General features: G+C 45.9%; 1 protein-coding gene across 1 annotated transcript in view; it reads left to right on the forward strand.

Moving 5' to 3' along the window:
• The first annotated feature begins 21,063 nt into the window (after window positions 1-21,063).
• Window positions 21,064-21,775, forward strand: part of MIGA2 (mitoguardin 2) — a 29,687-nt gene continuing 28,975 nt past the window's right edge. The window contains exon 1 of the mRNA XM_063431433.1: window positions 21,064-21,142. The gene's annotated coding sequence lies outside the window, so the exon portion shown is untranslated. The remainder of the gene's footprint in view (window positions 21,143-21,775) is intronic.

The following is a 21,775-nucleotide window of genomic DNA, read 5'->3' on the forward strand; positions in this document are numbered from 1 at the left end:
AGGATGTGGGAGCTTGATTTTGGGAAAAGTTAGTAAATAGAATACTCCCAGCCGAGCTAGAAGAAGCTTGACCGGAAGTTTGAAGTGGCGCCAAATCAGGATATTTAGATCTAACGGGGGTTGGTTCTGGTTCCGGAAGGGGAGGTTTAATACGAGGGGGGGTGGATTCTGTACTGGAGGAGGAAGCGGAAGTGGATGAGGGTAATGAGGGGAGGGGTATAGAACTTCCTGCATTCGCGTCATTTCCTCTTAAAGGGAAGTAAGGGGACGGCAAAGGGATCTCGGACTCAGGGGGCGTGTCCAAAATGGGCCTAACCACAGTCCTAGTGGACAAACAAGTCCTGGCCACCATGAGGCGACATTGCTCCTCGTGGCATATCTGAATCCTACCTGACACAGCCACGTGTACACGCTGTATCAGGGTTGGATCCAAACTACCACGTGGCGGCCATGCCGCAACCAAAGTAGGCCACTCCCTAGTGCACAAAGTGACCAAACGTACAGGAGACATTTTAACCCCAAAATCACATGTTTTGAATCCCTTTTTAAAATTCTTTACCATACAACCTAAGGGATCCGGAATCGTTGACTCCGACGCGCCCATACTTATCAATGGAACGTCGTTGACAACGAATACTATGCACGCGTACTATTCAACAGTCACACCCGTTTCCTCTGGCAACAGCACCACGTGGTATGGTTACCAAGTGAAACGTACACAATAACACAATAAACACTCAGGGAATTCCCGTACACACACAGCTGTTACACCAGTCACTAGATAATCAATATTATGCCCTTTGGCGAAACTATACAGTCACCCACGCTATAATTCTCTATATATGAATTACCCGTCTATAACACACCCCAGTAACATCGTCTTTTACAAATAGCGGTTACAGTACGGTTAGCATAGGTCAAAGCACAATTTAAGGTCACAATACAATTATTAGTGGTTATGGTGTTAAACATGCAATGGACGACAGTGATTAGTACTTATATACAGTGTCAGTAAATATACAGGGTTATGGTACCGTGCACTATGATACAGCAACACTCTCGCTAGACGGCTGAGCTCGCGCTATCTAACAAGATATACACTTTACTAACAATCTTTAACACATTTACAATTCCCAACTAAACTATTGGCCAGTACCTTGAATGGACTACCTAAAACTATCTACATCCGTTTTGGTTAGCCACACTGCCCAAGCACCACATATAGCGAGCTAGAGGACCGAATTTACACAGACGCCTCTTAGTCGATTACTATCAAAAATCTAGTGGGTTCCAAATTTACATGCCTTCCCACTTAGCCAAGATAGGTTGAGAGCTAGCGAACCGAATTTACACCGTTACCTTTATCCAGCCCCGGGCTCCCTTGGCGCTGGTGTCCTCTCCTCCCCTGCCAAAGTCAGCTCCCGAGTGGAGCGGAATGCGCATGCGCGGCAAGAGCCGCACACGCATTCTAACAGTCCATAGGAAAGCATTTCTCATTTCTCGCAGAAGCGCCTCTAGCGGCTGTCAGGAAGACAGCCACTAGAGGTTGGATTAACCCTGCAATGTAAACATAACAGTTTCTCTATTGTGAAGGGTTAAAACCTGAGGGACCTGGCACCCAGACCACTTCATTGAGCTGAAGTGGTCTGGGTGACTATAGTGTCCCTTTAAATCGAAGCAAAAGGGTGCAGAATTCATTTTATTTAGGGGTTAAGGGGACATAGGGTGATTTAAAATAGTAACCACAATTCTACAGGTCAGGGGGTTGGGGGAAAGAAGTTTTTATTTTTAAATAATCTAATGACAAGGAGGGAGCTGGTAATTGAACAAATGGACAAATTGATGAAGTGATTCATTGTCCTTTTAATCTGTTATCACTGCAATTCGGACACTCGTGATTTGGAAGAATGGATTAACTGACCCAGATTAGGCCGAATCCACCTTTGGCAAAATCCAAATACACAAGTCAACTAGGATGGTGCAGGTCCACGATGCTTTCCAGACCCATCATGTGCACCAGATCTCCCTAGTCACAAAATGGCACCATGATACCTGATCCCCCATCCTCCTCATCTCCAACAAACTGCAGTGTGAATGCATGTTTAAATGCACTCACAATGCTCTTAAAATTCAGGGTATTCAAGCGAGTACATGAACACTGCAGCAGTGTCCAGCCCGTCCTCCTGACGCTCATGCCCATTGTGAAGTAACGCCCCATTGTGTGGAGGTATTTTGTCCATTAAGCTAATTGCGTCATGGATACGCCCATCAGCTCCCTCCACCTTTTCACCCCCATCTCTTGTATAATATTAGACTTGATAACATCTGGTTCTTCTGGACAAATATAAAATCTACATTCAGATGAGTAGCAGCTGAAAAGTACTGCTGTATGTAGAATTCATATGCTGCTAGAGAAAATTATATTAATAAAACAACTTACATCATTTAATGGATTTCTTTTCTGCAGCATCTGAATGCTACATACTGTAAGGCAGCTTGTTTTATGTGATGCCATCTGTTTAAAGATAATAGGTTCATGAAAACATGTTTCTGGCAACCCTTGTCACAGCATTACATTGTTTAATGGAAGCCAAATATATATCCTAGAATTGCTTATATTGCTTTTCCCATAAGTCACTCCTTGCAATTTATTTATTTAACAATTTATTTGCTAAACACTGCATTACAGTGATTTGCAAAATGCAGTCTAAATTGCCAAGATGCGACTACAGACCTCCCAGTTGTCCTAGGTCCAATAGGACAGTCCTTATTTCGGACTCCTAACCTGCCAACCAAGGTTTTTTTCCCTGGTGTCCAACTTTGTGATAGATAAGGGCACGCACTGTAACAGCGCTTCCTAACTCCCCTAAACAGAGGTACTTACTCCCCTGCAGCAGAAATAAGGGGCCACCCACTATTTAAAGTCCTGTCTTTTCTTGTTATTGCGATAGTGGGGCTGCTCTGGGTACCAGCTCCGGATACACAGACCAGCCCCTGAAATGCTACGGTGGGATGAGGGGGGCTAGGTGTGACAACCCCACCCCATCTTGCTCATACCGGCCTTTAGGAGCAATAATAATAATAATAATTTTGTATGTGAATATCCAAAGAAAACGACTTCACCCTCTACAAATCAGTATGACAACCAAAATACAATAGTATGCTGACACCCAGATGCTCCAATTCAGAAAATTCTCCCAAACACAGATACATATAAGTGGGACTATATAGGGGTCTGTCAGCTGATACGGATACATCAAAACCACAGCCATACCTGCCAACATTCCTTACCCACTATCAGGTGGGCAAGCAAGGGAGCAGACTGCCCCAAGGGGCAGGGCCCAAGAATGGGGTTGGTTTAACCCTTAAGGTGGTTAGTCAAGGTGACTGATAGTCCAAGAAACACTATGCACTGAGCACAGCAGAAGCATTCTGTGAATGCCCCTAGTGGCCTGTCCCCTCCTGAATCCACAAATCCACCACTCAGATTGAACTGTTGGGGAGAACTGAGAATGTGGGCCAGGTCACAGAGACCAATTTTTACTTGGACAGGACCCCAAATTACAAGACTGTCCTGGCAAAATTGGGACTGTTGGCACCGGAAATGTACAGCTCTAAAAATTGAAACGGTGGATTTTTAGTACACGTGGTTCTGCGAATTTGAAGAATTACGCATTCAGTGTTGTAGCAGCTGCATTATTTAATATAGATAAGTGTAAATATTTTATATAAAAGGCAAACAATTAATTGCGCATATATTGGGAAAATTTACAGCTCTGTCTGGTTATATATTGACTCACTAGACTTAAAGTTGATAGTCAACTTTCAGGCATGTGAGGTAATATATAACCTAGCAGAGCTCTATATTTTGTTTAAGGGATGCAATTCTAGTGAATTCAAATTTCATTTCAAATTTAAAGGGACACTATAGTCCCCAAAATAGCTTTAGCTTAATGAAGCACTTTTGGTGTATTGATCATGACGGTCTCACTTTCTCAATTCACTGCCATTTAGGAGTTAAATCACTTTTGTTTCTGTTTATGCAGCCGTATCCACACGTCCCCTAGCTGTGACTGACACAGCCTGCATAAAAAAAGTTTTACATTTTCAATCAGAGGTTAACTTACTTTAGACGTTTTTGCTCTATAAATTGAACTTAATAACACACAGTAGGTTCCTGCAAGTTATAACAAACTATTTACAGAGCAGAAGATGAGAAATTCTAAATTAAACAGACTGTGCAATAAAGGAAGTATAAACATTAGTTCTCTCTTATAATAAGTGTTTAGGAAGACAGTGCAAGTCACATGCAGGGAAGGTGTGTATAAACAAAGTGACTTAACTACTAAATGTCAGAGAACTGAGAGTTGAGACTGCAGGGGCATGATCTATAGTCACCAAAACCACTATATTAAGCTAAAGTTGTTTTGGTGACTATAGATTCCCTTGAAAGAAACACTATAGTCGCCAGAACCACTACAGCTTAATATAGTGGTTCTGGTGTCTATAGCCTGTCCCTGCAGGCTGAGCACTGTAAACTCTGCCTTTTCAGGGAACATTTCTCAGCCTACGAAAAGGCAGTGTTTACATTGGTGCCTGGTAACACCTCTAGTGGGGTCACTCAAATGGCCACTAGAAGTGCTTCCTAGTCCAGTGCTGTACAGTGTGCAGTACTGGTGTTTAGCATCTCGACACCTTAATTGAATGCATCTCTATGAGCAGATGCTGATTGGCTCAGTGTGGCATTTTGCTTTGCATGCGCAATAGCCTCCCAATGGTTTCCTATTGGCCAGTCCGGTAGCACAGCGTGGGAAAAAAGGTGAGGAAAATCACCTTTTTATTGCGATCAGAGAGGGGCCGGTGACCCAAACAGCCACTTCAGGACTGGGGAGATGAACATCTAGATTTACTGTTAGATGTGGATAGATGCACTAGAGGGAATGTGAAAACTTCAGAAGGTGGGCTTTTGTTAGTTTAAAGGATCCTACCCTTGCGCAGCCCACCTCCTATTATTATTATTATTACCGGTATTTTATTATTTATATAGCGACAACAAATTCCGTAGCGCTGTACAATGGGTGGACTAACAGACACATAATTGAGATCAGACCACTGGACGTGCAGGAACAGAGGGGGTTGAGGGCCCTGCTCAATGAGCTTACATGCTAGAGGGAGTGGGGTATAGTGACACAAAGGGTTAGAGTAGGGGAATTAAATAGTTTGTTAGAGAAGGGCTTATTGAGTGCTTGGTAGGTCATTTTTGACAGTTGCAGGAAAGGAGTCATGGGGTGGGGGATGAGAAACCTGTTGACAGTTTAATTGATACGCTTTAATGAAGAAGTGAGTTTTCAAAGATTTTTTGAAGGAGTGGAGGCTGGGTGAAAGTCTGATTGAGGAGGGAAGGGAGTTCCACAGAATAGGTGCAGCCCTGGAGAAGTCTTGAAGGTGAGCGTCAGAGGTGGGGATCCGGGCAGAGAATAGGCGTAGGTCTTGGGCTGAGCACAGGGGACTCGACGAGATATACTTGTGTATGAGGGAGGATAGGTATGTTGGAGCAGCATTATGTAGGGATTTGTAAGCAAGCGCCAATATTTTGAATTGGGCCATATATCTAACTGGAAGCCAATGCAGGGACTGACAGAGCGTGGAGGCGTGGGAGGTGCGACCGGACAGGCAAATAAGCCTCGCAGCCGCATTCATTATAGATTGCAGCGGTGCAAGCTAGGAACATGTAAGACCGGTGAGAAGGGGATTGCAGTAGTCGAGGCGAGAGAGAACAACAGCATGAACCAGTATCTTAGCCGCGTCCGGCGTTAGATATGGGCGGATGCGCGCTATGTTCTTGAGTTGGAAGCGACAGGATTTGACTATTGATTGAACATGGGGAGTAAAAGAGAGGTCAGAATCGAAAAGAACCCCTAGGCAGCGAGCCTGTGAGGTAGAGGTGATAGTAGCGCCATTGACTTGGATGGAGACAGACACAGGAGTTGCAGCACTTGAGGGAGGAAAAACTAGAAGTTCTGTTTTGGACAGGTTGAGTTTAAGGAAGTGAGCAGCCATCCAGTTGGAAATAGCAGAGAGGCAGTCAAAAACACGAGTCAAGGTGGGCGGAGAGAGATCAGGGGAGGACAGGTAGATTTGTGTGTCATCCGCATATAAATGATATTGGAAGCCAAAGGAGCTGATGAGTTTACCAAGGGAGGCAGTAAAGATAGAGAACAGTAGGGGGCCAAGGACAGAACCTTGGGGGATGCCAACAGAGAGGGGTTGGGGAGAAGAGGCAGAACCAGAGAAAGAAACACTGAAAGAGCGCTGGGAGAGGTAGGAGGAGCACCAGGAGAGAGCAGTATCCCGAAGACCAAAGTTACGGAGAATGTGAAGAAGCTGTTGATGATCAACAGTGTCAAAGGCGGCAGAAAGATCAAGGAGAATTAGGATAGAGTATTGGCCGTGAGATCTAAACTAAACTATCAGTTTAAAGGACGCTGCTCAATTGCAGGGCACGTCCTTACGCAATGTCATTCATGCAATGTCATGACCATGTCTTTCATGCAACCCGATACCCCAAATTTTTGGAGTGACGTGGCCTATTCAGTGTGCAAATAAGTATATTTAAAGGTACAGTACACCTATTTAATTGCCCTGTCGTGGTTTCTGTTTCTAGTACTTAATTTGCACGTTTTTACTCTTTTTTTTTTTCTCTTTTCCTTCTTTATATTCTGATTTGATCTTTAATTGCTTTCTTTCTCATGTTTAGCCCGGCCATTCTAAGGTCCGGACCTGGTAATACGTCTGTTGTGTTTTTTCTGTCTGTTGTCCTAGACTCTGCCTTTCTGGGTACACTCACCTTGTCAGGTAAGGCAGTGGTGTAGGGTGCAGCACTTTGACTATGGACCCCGGCAACACCATATTTTGGGTCGGTCCAGCACGATACCCTGGACAGCACTGGGAGCGAGGCCACCAGCCCATGCACTACCCATACAGTGCTGAGCTAACAATGGCTCTGCACTATTCCTGCCTGCCGCCTCACTCATGCAGTCCTCTGCTAACTGATATCTCAACACACCTCCTACTGCAGGGGTAGGCAACCTTCCGCACTCCAGATGTTGTGAACTACACCTCCCATGATGCTTTGCCAGCATTATGGGAGATGAAGGCCAAAACATTTGGCGTGCCAAAGGTTGCCTACTCCTGTACTGCTGTTTTATCATCAGGAGAATCATGGGCGTAGGAACCCAAAAAAATCTGGGGGGGATAGCATTTTTACTCGCCGGGTATATTCTTATTCCGTAAACTAGGAGTTGTTTATCCCATTGTACAGCGCTACGGAATTTGCAGTCGCTATATAAATGATTAAATAATAACATTAAAGGGTCACTACAGGGAAGGGGTTTTACTTACCCGGATACAGCGCCGGGATCCTCCTGATGCCGCGCCCCATATTTCGTCAAAAGGACTAAATAGGAGGGTGCGAGCAGGGAGCAATAAAACGCTTCTATTCAGAAGCGTCATTGCTCTCTGGTGCGCATGCGCAGCTTTGCCGCACATGCGCAGATACTTCATAGGGCGGCATTCATGTCTCGACTAGGAAGCACCTCTAGTGGCCATCTGAGTGTCCACTAGAGGTATTCCTCAGCAGTAATGTAAATACTGCCTTTTTACGAAAGGGCAGTGCTTACATTAAAAAGCCTGCAAAGACATGCTATAGACACCAGAACTACTACGTTTAGCTGTTGTGGTTCTGGTGACTATAGTGTCCCTTGAATATAGAGAGGAAAATAGAATCATCACAAATGTAAGAAATAAAATGTCTGTATCATTATTCTAAAAATTATTTAAAAAAAATAAAAAAATATGCACATTCCTAGCTTAATTTTTAGCACAACATATGACACAAACATTTTGTACTTTGCAGATTACTTTTTATATTTTTTTATACATATACAGATTGTGTAATACTGCCCCTGACTTAGGGTGACATTTCCTAACTATCATTCAGTGACACTGTCAGAAATGCATTCCATACATTTTACTACCCGTCTCTACCCCTTCCATTTATATTAGAACCCCACCTACCCCTTCCATGAATATTAGAACCACCCCTACCCCTTCCATGCACAAAAGAACCCCACCTACCCCTTCCATGCATATTAACCCCCCTACCCCTTCCATGCATATTAGTACTCCCCTAACCCCTTCCATGCATATTAGAACCCACCCTACCCCTTCCATGCATATTAGTACCCCCTTAACCCCTTCCATGCATATTAGTACCCCCTAACCCCTTCCATGCATATTAGTACCCCCTAACCCCTTCCATGCATATTAGAACCCACCCTACCCCTTCCATTCATATTAGTACTCCCCTAACCCCTTCCAATAATATTTCTACCTCTCCCCTCCTCCCATCCATATTAGTAGCCCCCCTAAACCCTTCCAATTATTTTTCTACCTACCCCTCTCCCCCTATCCTTTTTAGTAGCCCCCCTAACCCTTTCCAATTATTTTTCTACCTTTGTCTCCCCTTTTACCTGACATAGCAGGGGGACCTCAGGCACAGTGTCAGACTGAGCGCCGGGTAGTCACGTGACACCCGGTCAGGGCCGGTGCATGGATTTTTGCAGACCTAGGCAAAAGTAAAGTTTGCCGCCCCCCCATGTGACATCACAATGCTCCACCCATATGATCTGACATGTTAACTAACGCCAGTGCTGCAGTGCCGCCGTGTTTACATTAAAAGGCCTGCAGGGACAGGCTATAGACACCAGAACCACTACATTAGGCTGCAGTGGTTCTGGGGACTATAGTGTTTCTTTAATGTGAGGTAAATTAGAGATAAGTACCACAAATAATATACTAGATTGCCTACTTACAACCAGATGAGGATGATGATGGGCTCTAGCTGCAGTCTGGATCCACTGGTCTGGTGTAGAACAGGCTCTCTGGAGGCTGCTTGTAACTGTGGTCACAAAAATCAATGTTCTGGGAGAATGGGAAGCAGCTCCGTTTTTTGGGGCCCTTTACACAGCTCAAGGTCTGGGTCCCAGGGTCCACCAATGAGTTTGTTCAGGCGGTGTGGAGTGTGTAGGGGATGTCCTGATATGTGTGTAAGGAATGCATTGTGTGAATCTGTGTTTGTATGTGTAAGGGCTGCAAGGTGTGTTTCTGTGTATGTACGGGATGCAGTGTGTGCGTGTGTGTGTGTAAGGGGTGCATTGAGTGTGTGTAAGGGGTGCATTGAGTGTCTGTAAGGAATGCATTCTGTGTTTCTGTGTGTGTAAGGCAGGGCCGGATTAACATAGGGGCTGATGGAGCTGCAGCTCCAGGCCCAGGCCCATGGAATAGGCCCATTGGTTTAAAAAAAAAAAAAAAAAAAAAAAAATTTTTTTTACATTTTTTTTTTTTTTTTTACACAATACTCTTAGGGTTGCCAGGTATTTCTCATGTATTTCTTAGGGTTGCCAGGTATTTCTCAGAAGTATTTCTCAGGTATTTGAGGCTGCCTAGCCGGTGCCGGTATTGCAGTAATACCTGCAATACAAATGTCTGTCTCAGTATAAACATAGATTATTCTGCAATACCAGCGCCGGCCAGTAGGGGTCGCTGTTTGTGTGGAGAGAGGCAGTGATAAGAAGTTACGGCATCTCCCTCCCTGCCTCTCTCTACTCACTGATCCGCGGGGGAGCAGCTCTGCACAGAGAGTCCAGACAGCAGCTCCGAGACATGGAGACGCTGAGACATTGGGACACTGGGACACTGGGGAACATGGGGACCCTGAGCATGGACGTCCGCAGGAATTTTTCCGTGGGGGGGGGGGGGCATAATTGTAATGACATCCATGCTTGGCCCCTTTTTGACAGTGTCATGAAAGGGAAGGAACATAATTTTCACATTTTCACATAAAGCAAGGATGAATAGCATTTTCACAACTATGGTGTCAGGAATATATGTTTGTATTCCTGACACTATAGTGTTCCTTTCATCAAATTACAGGAACATTCTGGTCACCATAACAACTTTATCTAAATGAAAATGCTGTGATGCAAGGAGGCCCCTGGGGGCTCTTTCTTTGAAGGGGTGAAACCGCTCTCAAATGGTTTACCCCCAAAGGCTTCCTTCAGCTCCAGATCTCCAGGTCGCTCAGTGGTATTCGACTTCTGAAACAGAGTGTCAGGAAGTGCAGATTGACGTTGGGCATGGGTGCCGCTGATTGGCTAGAGTGGTCAGCTGACACTCTAAGCCAATCGCTAGTTCCCGATTCATAAAAATGTTTTACGTTTTATGAATGGGGAGCTACTGATTGGCTTAGAGTGCTAGCTGACCCATCTAACCAATCAGTGGCACCCCTACCCAGCGGCCCTCTGTGTTTCCTGACACTCAGTAAATAAAAGTGAACACATTAACACTGATATTGTTTGTTTTTACCTGGGGAGATGAGAAGGTCCAAAGTTTCCTTGCCAGGCCCAGTGGTGTCCAGAATGATGTGGTGTCCAGAATGAAGTGCTGCAATCTCATTTTCTTCTCCTTCATTTGACACAGTCTTCTTTGTCTTCTGAGGCTCCTTCTGCTCCTTTACCTTTCTGCTACTTTCTGCTTATTTTGCGCCCTTCTGCTCCTTTCTCTTTCTGATCCCTTTCTGCTCCTTGATGGCTCTTCCTGCTCCTTGATGGCTCTTCCTGCTCCTTGATGGCCCTTCCTGCTCCTTGATGGCCCTTCCTGCTTCTTGCAAACCCTTCCTGCTTCTTGCAGACCCTTCCTGCTTCTTACTGCCCTTCCTGCTTCTTTCTGCCCCTTCCAGCTTCTTGCAGCCCCTTGCTGATCCTTTCTGTTCCTTCTGATTCTTCCTGCCCCTTCCTGCTCCTTGCAGACCCTTCCTGCTCCTTGCAGACCCTTCCTGCTTTTTGCAGACCCTTCCTACTCCTTTCTCCCCCTTCTTTCTCCTTGCTGCCCCTTCCTACTCCTAGCAGACCCTTGCTACTCCTTGCTGACCTCTCCTGCCCCTTGCAGACCCTTTCTACTCCTTGCTGACCCCGCCTGCTCCTTGCTGCCTCTTCCTACTCCATGCTGCCCCTTCCTACTCCATGCTGCCCCTTCCTACTCCATGCTGCCCCTTCCTGCTCCATGCTGCCCCTTCCTGCTCCATGCTGCCCCTTCCTGCTCCTTGCAGACCCTTCCTGCTCCTTGCAGACCCTTCCTGCTCCCTCTTCCTACTCCTTGCTGCCTCTTCCTACTCCTTGCTGCCCCTTCCTACTCCTTGCTGCCCCTTCCTACTCCTTGCTGCCCCTTCCTGCTCCTTGCTGCCTCTTCCTACTCCTTGCTGCCTCTTCCTACTCCTTGCTGCCTCTTCCTACTCCTTGCTGACCCCTCTTGCTCCTTGCAGACCCTTCCTACTCCTTGGTGACCCCTCCTGCTCCTTGCAGACCGTCCCTACCCCTTCCTGCTGCCCCTTCCTATTCCTTGCTGACCCCTCCTGCCTCTTGCAGACCCTTTCTACTCCTTGCTGTCCCCTCCTGCTCCTTGCTGACCCCTCCTGCTCCTTGCTGCTCCTTCTACTTTACCCTCCTGCTCCTTGAAAACCTTTCGACCCCTTCCTGCCCCTTTCTATTCCTTGCTGACCCCTCCTGCCCCTTGCAGAACCTTTCTGCTCCTTCTACTTTACCTTCCTCTATGCGGTCTCCCCCACCCCCCATCCCTCACTTACCTGCTCTGTAGGCTGCCTCTGTGCTGTGGTTTCAGTCATGAGAGAGAGGCAGGGATAAGCTGTAGCTTCCTGCCTTTCTCCATTCACAGCGCCACCTACTGGCCAGCGCTGGTATTGCACTGTATTCTCACACTAAAATGAAAAATAGCAGCACAAGCTGAAAAATCCGGGGGGGGGGGGAGGGGGCAAGTACCCCCCTTTACCCCCCCCCCATTCGGACGCCCATGACGCTGAGACACTAGGGACACAGTGGCCCCATGTCTCCCAGTGGCCCCTAGTCTGTGTCCCCATGTCTCCCAGCCACTGTCCCTAGTGGCTCAGTGGCCCCATGTCTCCCAGTGGCCCCATGTCTCTAAGTGTCCCCTAGTGTCCTAGTGACATCAGGACACTGGGAGACATGAGGACACAGACTCTAAGGGACACATGGGGATACAAACACTAGGGGACACTGGGCGACATGGGGACACTGAGAGGCATGGAGACACAGGGAGACATGGGGACACTGGGCGACTTTGAGACATAGGAGACGTGACAGTGTCCCCATGTCTCCCAGCCAGTGTCCCTAGTATCTCAGTATCCCCATGTGTCCCTGGTGTCTCTCAGTGTCTGTAGTGTGCCAGTGTCCCTAGTGTCTCAGTGTTCCCTAGACTCCCAAAGTCTCCTAGTCTCCCAATGTCTCTGTGTCTCCCTAGTATAAAAGAAAAAATCTCAGGCACTCACTGTGATAGATTTAGGCAGGTTTATTGGACACCGCAACGTTTCAACCTGTACCCAGGTCTTTATCAAGTCTCCAATGTCCCCTATGTATCAGTGTCCCCTATGTATCAGTGTCTCAGTGCCCCATGTCTCTCTGTGCCCGTAGTGTCTCTGTGCCCGTAGTGTCTCTGTGCCTGTAATGTCTCTGTGCCTGTAATGTCTCTGTGCCCGTAGTGTCTCTGTGCCCGTAGTGTCTCTGTGCCCGTAGTGTCTCTGTGCCCGTAGTGTCTCTGTGCCCGTAGTGTCTCTGTGCCTGTAGTGTCTCTGTGCCCGTAGTGTCTCTGTGCCCGTAGTGTCTCTGTGCCCGTAGTGTCTCTGTGCCCGTAGTGTCTGTGTCCCCTAGTATAAAAGAAAAAAATCTCAGGCACTCACTGTGATAGCTTTAAGCAGGTTTATTGGACACCGCAACATTTTGACCTGTACCCAGGTTTGTATCAAGTCTCCAGTGTTCCTATATATCACAGTGTCTCAGTGCCCCATGTCTCCCCGTGTCCCCTCGTGTCTGTCGCCCAGTGTCCCCAAGAGTCTCAGATTTCCCAGGTCTCCCAGTGTTCCCTAGTATCTGTGTCCCCATGTCTCCCAGTGTCCCAATGTCTCTCAATGTCCCCTAGTGACATGGGGACACTGGGAGACATGAGGACACAAACACTAAGGGACTGGGAGACATAGGGACACAGACATTCCCCCTTTTTGTGTATGTTCGCCCTTTCAGCCGTTCTGGTTATGTGATTTGTGTCAGTAGCCCACCCTTATACCGCATCCATAGACTTCCTGCTTTACTGGACACTGCTGTTAGGAGGTATGGGTTTACTTGAAAGATGAAAGCATGAGATTAGCAAAGGGTATGTGTTTTCTCATAGTTGCATCCTATGAGTTTCCCTACAGCATTATCTCCATCAGATACATGACACTTAGGAGGTAGGACTGTTTTAGTGTTTTTGGTCAATAAGATTTTGTAATTAGGCCCATCATAATTATCAGCACCAGGCCCACTGGGCTCTTAATCCGGCCCTGGTGTAAGGGATGCATTGTGTATAAGGGTTGCATTGCTTGTGTGTGTGTGTCTAATTCATTGTGTGTAATGCATTGTGTGTTTTTCTGTGTGCAAGTGGTGCATTGTCTTTGTGTGTAAGGGGTGCATTGTGTGTAATTGTGTGTGTGTGATGGATGTCAATCTCTCCTCCCTCCCTTGTCACTCTCTTCTCCCCCCCTCTCCCTCCCTTGTCACTCTCTCCCCCCCTCCCTTGTCACTCTCTTCTCCCCCCTCCCTCCCTTGTCACATTCTTCTCCCCCCCTCCCTTGTCACTCTCTTCTCCCCCCTCCCTTGTCACTCTCTTCTCCCCCCTCCCTTGTCACTCTCTTCTCACCCCTCCCTTGTCACTCTCTTCTACCCCCCTCCTTGTCACTCTCTTCTCCCCCTCCCTTGTCACTCTCTTCTCCCCCCCCGTTGTCACTCTCTTCTCCCCTCCTCCTCCCCACTCTCATTCCCCCTCCCTCTCCCGTCAATTCCCCTCCCTGTCAATTTCTTTCTCCCCCCCTCCCTGTCAATTTCTTTCTCTCTCCCTCCCTGTCAATTTCTTCCTCCCCCTTCAGTTTCTTCCTCCCCCTTCAATTTCTTCCTCCCCCTCCCTCCCCCTCCCTGCCCCCTGTCAATTTCTCCCTCCCCCTTTCAATTTCTTCCTCCCCCTCCGTCCCCCCTGTCAATTTCTTCCTCCCCCCTTCAATTTCTTCCTCCCCCTTCCTCCCCCCCTGTCAATTTCTTCCTCCCCCCCGTCAATTTATCCCCCCACCCTCCCCTACCTCTGTTGTAGCATGGCCGAGCCCTGTATGGTTCGCGGGTACAGGGAGATTTTGTTTCCTGTACCCGGCCGGACTAAAAGGAAGTGCACACTGACTCAGTGTGCACTTTCTGTTAGTCCGGCCGGGTACAGGAGACAGATGCTCCCTGTACCCGCGGACCATACAGGGCTCGGCCACACTACAGTGAGGGAGTGACAGGAGGGAGCGCTGAGCACTTCCCTCCAGTCAGCCCCTCTCCTCATACTGCGCCCGGGTGGTGCGCCCTCATGGACGCACCAGCCCGGGCAAAGCTGCAGCCGCCTGAGGCTCTCTGCAGAGCACTTGGGCGGCTGCAGCATGAGGGGGGCCGGCGGAGCTGGGGGGGATTTCTCTATTACCTGTCCCCCCCGCATGATTTGCTGGGGGGGATGCGTCCCCCCCATCCCCCACCGGGTCCTACGCCCATGAGGAGAATGGCTTGCCCACAACCACCTTGATAGCCCTCCTATGCACACTCTGCAACTCCAGCAGCCTCTGTTGAATACATACAGCGCATGCTCCGTGTGATTGTAATTTCACACGGGGGGGGGGATCTAATTGATAAGGGGCATCAGGGCTGTAGCATTAGGAATACAGATATGTATTCCTAACTCTACAATGTTTGTTTTGAAGTCCACGTTGGTCTGATAAAGGGGAAGTACGTACATCCGTATTATCATACCAGGTTTAAACCTTACTCATTGGCCTAAAATGTCAGCAGACAGCTCTCAGTACTGTTTAAATCTGGTATGAGTTGGTATGAATATGTTGAACTATATCAGACAGACTCGAATTGGAAGGGCAGTAGGTGCCCAATGTAGTAAGATAGGTGTCAAACCATTTGTAAACCATTACCAGTGGACAGTGCCAGGGGACCCTTCCCGGCACCATAACCACTACAGTGTGTTATAGTGGGTAATAGCCTAGAGTTAATCTTTAAGACTGTAAGGTTGTATATGTACTGAGTAAAATCTAAGCAAAGCAATAAACTCTACACTTGCATTGTTCTGTTAAATATTTATCCCAATGCAGTGCTGAAGCGTATATTATTTTATAAGTACGCTCATTAACACAGCTATCTGGCACCCTTTATGTTAAGGTGCTTTCTAACTAGATGAAACATTAACTAAGTGCTTTAGCGTGATACACAAAGAAAATGAAGCAGATATGTTATTTTAATCTTTCCTCAATAGAACCAAACACACCCAGGAGACTTGAGAAGCTTTAACTGCTGCTATGACAACAATCCAGGCACTAGCTACTGAGCTGGGTTTGCTTTGTTTTTAAATTAAGTCACAAACTCATACTACCCAAGTGTCCCTATAAAACAGGGATAGTAACTATTTTGGGCCCAAATCCCTCTGCCCCTCATTTCTATGCTAATGTCCCTTTTTTTCTAGAAGCTCCATATTGACACTATATCAGAACAACTACAGCTTAATGTAGTGGTTCTGGTGTCTACAGCCTATCCCTGCAGGCTTTGCAATGTAAACACTGCCTTTTCAGAGAAAAGGTTGGTGTTTACATTACTGCCTATAACAACTCTAGTGGAACTCACTCAGATGGCTACCAGAGGTGCTTCCTGGGTCGGTGCTGCACAATGTGCATCTCCACGCTCTGCCTGGAAACGCTGAACATTCCTCATAGAGATGCATTGATTTAATGCATCTCTATGTGGAGATGCTGATTGGCACAGTGAGGCGGTTTGCCGCGCATGCCTGCGCAATAGCCTCCCAATGCTTTCCTATGGGAAAGCATTGGATTGCCTGAGATCATCAAATGTGATTATCTCAGCTAAGCAGGTGGAGCAGGGGCGGGGCCAGACGCAAGGAGACCTACGTGGTGCTGGAAAAAAGGTGAGTAAATTATCTTTTTAATGGGGGTAAGTAGGGGCCTGGGACCTAGCAAGTGCATTTAGACCTATGGTGTCAGGAATATATGTTTGTATTCCTGAAACTATAGTGTTCCTTTAAACCTAATATATCCAACATTTGAAAACATTTATTTTTAAAATGCATTCCTTTTAATATATGACCTGTAACTGCAATAAATAAATATATTTAAAAAAAAAAATCTAGACATATCAAAATCCTAGGCATATGAGGTTTTTTCCAAAACCAGGACAAATAGATAAAGCTTCTGTCACATACTTTCCTTTTGCACCACGAGCTGGCTGCAAATCCTAATAGGTAAAACTACAAAAAGTGTATGGTTTTTCCTCTGTTTTTCTTTTTAATTTTTCTTTATAAATATGGAGTTTTATTTTTTAACACAGGGAATAGAGCAAATGCTGCATGTAAACTTTAGAAACCGTGTATAATGTGGGTTTGTACACTAAATCACTAAGAGGGAAATTACTGCGGAATGAGGACAGAACTTCTAACAGTCCTGCTTTCGACAGAAAATTTTTGGTCATGTCCTGCTTTGGCTTCCTTGCGCCTTGCATCTGAAGACACCGGTGATGTCCCCAGAAAGCACAATGTGAGCACATGTAGCAGGCACCAGGACCATTTAGGGAGCACTTTACCGGTACTCCCTGCATGGTCCTAAAGGCTGGAGGTTGATCAAGCAGCCTGTCAGTAGGTACCTTTTCTGGCGGGCCCATCTATTATGGACGTTGTGTCATGCTCACTCACCTTTTAGACCGCATTCCTGCTCCCAGACTCCACTCCTGCAGTTCCCCTTTTTATGACGCGGCGTCATGACGCTAATGACGTCATGACGTTGTGTGCATGCCGACGTCATGCCGCCAATGACGTCACGGCCCGCCATGACGTCTGAACTCAACCGTTTTGGGCGCGTGGCTTCTACTTTAAAGGGACACTGTAGTCACCTGAACAACTTTAGCTTAATGAAGCAGTTTTGGTTTTATAGAACATGCCCCTGCAGCCTCACTGCTCAGTTCTCTGCCATGTAGGAGTTAAATCCCTTTGTTTGTGAACCCTAGTCACACCTCCCTGCATGTGACTTGCACAGCCTTCCATAAACACTTCCTGTAAAGAGAGCCCTATTTAGGCTTTCTTTATTGCAAGTTCTGTTTAATTAAGATTTTCTTATCCCCTGCTATGTTAATAGCTTGCTAGACCCTGCAAGAGCCTCCTGCATGTGATTAAAGTTCAATTTAGAGATTGAGATACAATTATTTAAGGTAAATTACATCTGTTTGAAAGTGAAACCAGTTTTTTTTCATGCAGGCTCTGTCAATCATAGCCAGGGGAGGTGTGGCTAGGGCTGCATAAACAGAAACAAAGTGATTTAACTCCTAAATGACAGTGAATTGAGCAGTGAGATTGCAGGGGAATGATCTATACACTAAAACTGCTTTATTTAGCTAAAGTAATTTAGGTGACTATAGTGTTCCTTTAATGACTCAGCCTATAAAAGGCTGACTCACACATAGGACTTTGCCTTGTTGTGGTGCTTTTTTTGGTTCCCAATAGCGCTTCATTTCTGATCTTTTTAGTATCTTGACCTTGGCGATCTGGCTACTCTCCATTCTCCTGTTCTTGACTCGGCTCTCGTACCTCGACTACCCTTTTCTCTGGTTCCCTGACTCGGCTAGTATACTCGTTTTCGTGATTTCTGTATTCCTTGAACCCGGCTTGGTCTTCACCATTCGCTTTCTGTCGAACGTAAAGTCCGGCCACTCTAAGGTCCGGTATACGTTTTTCTATTACACCCTGCGTGTTGGGTCTCCTAGGAGTCCTGACACGTTGCTAGCAAAGCATGTCATGTCACTGGCAATGCCTTGTCAGGGCCCCACCCTTATACCGATTCTACCCTCCAGATTGTTGGGAGATATGTGAAGACTTGGCAAAAATTTAAACATTACTCATGTTTATAGTACTGTGGAAAATGGCGGCTCTTCATAAATTATAGACCTTGTCATGAAAAATCTACAAAATCTACAAAACGCTACAAAATCTGAAAATTCTGTGCAGACATATGCAATCTAATCAATTAAATTCTGTAATTTCTGACAAATTCTTGCAATTAACATGTAAAATGCTCTTATATGAATCATGTACAGTACTGTAGTTTGTCAAGTAAAAACTAGTGAAGTATCGCCATCTAATGTCCATCTGCATTTATACAGGCCAAGTCATTTGTCAAGAAGAAAATGGATGGAGACATCGCCACCTACAGTACATTTGCAGTTATGCAGGTTAATGTCTCAAAGGAGGAAAAAGAGTGCGAAACATCATCATCTAATATCCACATGTGTTGCAAGTTAGTTTGTCAAAAAATAGTGCGGGACATAGCCATTTAAAGGAACACTATAGCGTTTGAAATACAAGATAGGAATACATGCACTTGAATATAAGACGCACCCATATATTTTATCTAGAAATTTAAATGAAGAAAAAAACTAAAACAACCAGCACAACATTACCAGTGAACGTTCGCTTATGTCATTCCTATTTGTGGAACGCACAACGTCTTTTATATGCTTGCATTAACTCTCACTGACACCTAACTCACACACACTGATGCACACACTTTCACTCACTGACACACACACACATATACTTACTTACACATACATTGCAGACACACATTTAAGCATGTTACTTCATTAAAGGAACACTATAACGTTACCTAAACAGTGACTAGTGCCCCTTCCGCGGCGAATAAATGGTTAATTAACCATTTATTTGCATACCTTAATCCAGCACCGGGCTCCCTCAGGGAGACAGTCACTAGAGGCTGGAATAACCCTGCAGTGTAAACATAGCAGCTTCTTTGAAACTGCTATGTTTTCAGCTGCAGGGTTAAAACTAGGGGGACCTGGCACCCAGACCACTTCATTGAGCTAAAGTGGTATTGGTGCCTACAGTGGTCCTTTAATAGCGGTGACTGAGATAGCAGTGGGTTCCTGGGATGTGGCTTGTTTTGTTGGAGTAGGATGAGCTAGTGGTGAAACAATTTAACAGTTTGGCTCCTAGGCTGCCAGGAAATGATGGCATGGATCTCAGCGGCCTTTAATAAAGTATCTTATTATTCAAGAAATAAAGAGACCGGTAATGCTTTCCTACAGTTATACTGCCTCCAATGAATCCTGCAGCTGTCCTTCTCCACAGAGTGACACCCTACACTGGGATGATGAGGACCTGCAAGAACTTGCCAGCTGCCCTGGGATGCCGTGGTGCACTCCTGGCATGTGGGTTAGCACACCTGTGCCAAGGGTCATAGAATTGCTAGAATTGCGCGATAGATACTATTCCAAGAACACTCATGAATAGTGTCTAACATAGCTTGCCTTATTCACCATCAGAAGTATATAAAGGTGTGACTTTGTTGCAGTAACTTGGCCAGCAGGCGCCCACATTTCTTTCCTTGCACATAAAGTAGGAGTCATTAAAGGGACTCTCCGCTTCCCAAACACAAAATAAATAAAATAAATCATTAAATTATTGTTTAGTAGATATACTCCCAATGAAAACATGCACGCTTGCATTTAATTATGCATTTTATTTTTTGGGGTTATATCTAAAACAGCTTGCAAAAGCTGCAGATTTCTTGTCTGCTGCCTGTCTCACACTCCTCTTCTAACCCCACCCAGACTTTTTGTGGCTGTTTTACCTTTGCAACTACTAAACTCATATTATCTAATCTATTATCCTTCTAATGCATAACAACGCTAGTTTTTTTTTAATAAACATTCCATTTCAGGAACTTTAAAAGTTTTATTACTTTGATAGTTTGTTTTTTTGCATAGATTTGTATCCATTGTTTCTTCAATGCTTTAGTTTATATGAACACTCTAAGCACCATAAACACAATGATAGAGCGCTACAATGGTTATGACGGCCTAGCATCCCACCCATTGTTAGTAGCCATCCTGTATTAGAATGGTTTGACTTCTCACTTTGGATCCGCCTGGTGTTTTTCCCCACCTCCACTACTGCTCAGTGAGAGCCGGATGATTTCCGGATGAGGTAAGCCTGGTGGTGCAGGACTTATCTCCTTGGCTGAGTGTGATGAGCTAAAGCTCTCGGCCAGTGAGATAGCCCGGAACCTGTAAGGCTTAGCTCAAGAGAGTTAATCAAAGCTCCCAGCTCTCTGTCATAAATAGTGGAGGCGAGTAGTGACCACTGGAGGATCCACGGTAAGTAGTCAAATCATTCTAAAATAATCTGACTACTTACAATAGGGAAGAGGAGCGCAAGGGCACTTCTGGTACCATAATCGGTTCTGATGCTTGGAGTGTTCCTTTAAAAATAAGAATGGACAATTCCAGTCCAGAGGTACAGTATTCATATCTAAAAGATATCTAGCTGGATGTCAGGGTCAGTCCATTAAGAAAGATGACAATAGAGCATAATTTTGTAAGTGTCTCATTTATTGTTAAATTCTCCCTTTTTCTAATATTGTGAAGCGCTGCGGAATAAGTTGGCGCTATATAACTACCAGCAATAATAATAATAATAATAATAATAATAATGATAGTGTCAGTGAAAGCCAGGATTTGTCGTTTTAGCTGCTGGAGACTGCAGCTCTCAGTATGCCTAGCCAGCCATAATAACTAAATCTCAGTAACTAGAATGGGAATGCTGCACACCCACTGCCCTAAACCTTTCACATGTTTCTGTACCTTTAACCCTAGCCCCGCCCACCACTTCGTGACGCACAGCCCTCGCCCAATAGCAGCCCTCAGCAGCCAGGAAGCATCTCCTGCCCTTCTTACGCAGCAGCACACGTGACCTCCGTGCGGCCAATCGCTGCATCCAGACCGCACTTCTTAGCCCTTCGGCCCAGGGAATGCTTGCATTCCATTGGCTGCTCCGCCTGTCACTCATTTTGGCATCCACCCCTGTGGCGGCAGGGAGGCTAAAGGAGACGCTGCCCTTCGGGAGCCTGCAAGCGGTGAGTGAGAGCTGGGGGGCCGAGCTGCGGAGGCAGGGAGAGCAAGCACATAGCCAGGGGCATTATGGGTAATGGGTATTTATCTGACAGCATGGTGAGCTGCCCATCTAATGGGGGGAGGGGGGGCTGGGTAACTGAGAGTCTCCCCCCACATTGCTGGGCACACTGCTGGTTCCTGAACTACAATCCCAGCATCCTCAGCCAGCCTTAACACTGACTGAGCACCATGGGAAATGTAGTCCTTAATTCTATACAGTGCTGAGGTTGGTTATCCTGCCCTGGGAGCTGGGTCAGTGCAAGATCTTCCAGATCAAGCACTGGTATGGCTGTTATATATTGGGAATAAATATATGATTACTATATAATTTATTAAATACATGATTTCCATATATTAATAAACACATGAATGCTATATATCGCTATATCTTTTTAATAAATACATGAATATATATTAAATACATAATTGCTATATATTAATAACTTTCTGCTGTCAAGGCTTTGGTCAGCAGGGAAAGGTAAGGTGATCTTGCTGCCCTTTTCATTAGTGATGCATTATGCATTAATTCTGATATGTCCCCGGTGCACATTTTGTAAAAGCACAGTCCCCAAATTATATCTGAGGTACAGACATCT

The sequence above is a fragment of the Pelobates fuscus genome, chromosome 9 (genome assembly GCF_036172605.1).
Source record: "Pelobates fuscus isolate aPelFus1 chromosome 9, aPelFus1.pri, whole genome shotgun sequence".
NCBI classification, from domain to species: Eukaryota; Metazoa; Chordata; class Amphibia; order Anura; family Pelobatidae; genus Pelobates; species Pelobates fuscus.